Here is a 527-nt window from a genome sequence, read left to right on the forward strand (position 1 = left end):
AAGGTTTGGAAGTTTGGAATGAAGGAGATGAATTGCAAAAACGTTGCCGCCATGGACAAAAGGTCATTGTTAGTCTTGTTTATTGGCCTTTTTTGTTGCCGTATTCAAAAAAATAATTGCACATACTGGCTGATCTATGGGTGATCTATTGGTGGTCTATGAGCTTCTTTAATTTATTGACAAAAAATTAAATCTTCTTTATTACAATGCTTGATATTAGGACACATGTAAGTGCTACCGATGTTAAGCTACAGTATACAATTGTTTCTTTTCGAGAGTCTAGTGCTATGACTCACTTAACGATTAGATTTGTGTCCTATTTGATCCACAACTGAATAAAGTCTTTGTTCTCAGGAGTTATTTGTTACGTATCAGCACAGGGAGAAAAAAAGGTTAAAAAAATGAAAATGGACAAGAATATTTTTTTGGCGGGCCCCCCAATCCCAAAATATGTGAAAAATATTTTTATTTGAAAACATTTTTGGTCTGACTCTAGTCATTAATAACCATCTTAAGACTGGGCGCGG

At 34.7% G+C, this 527-nt stretch overlaps 1 protein-coding gene across 1 annotated transcript in view; it reads right to left on the minus strand.

Annotated features, from left to right (window-relative positions):
* LOC131879083 (zinc finger protein 62 homolog) overlaps window positions 1–527 on the minus strand; it is a 4,926-nt gene that overhangs the window by 2,173 nt on the left and 2,226 nt on the right. The gene's annotated exons all lie outside the window — the stretch shown is intronic.

The sequence above is a fragment of the Tigriopus californicus genome, chromosome 4 (genome assembly GCF_007210705.1).
Source record: "Tigriopus californicus strain San Diego chromosome 4, Tcal_SD_v2.1, whole genome shotgun sequence".
Classification (NCBI taxonomy): Eukaryota; Metazoa; Arthropoda; class Copepoda; order Harpacticoida; family Harpacticidae; genus Tigriopus; species Tigriopus californicus.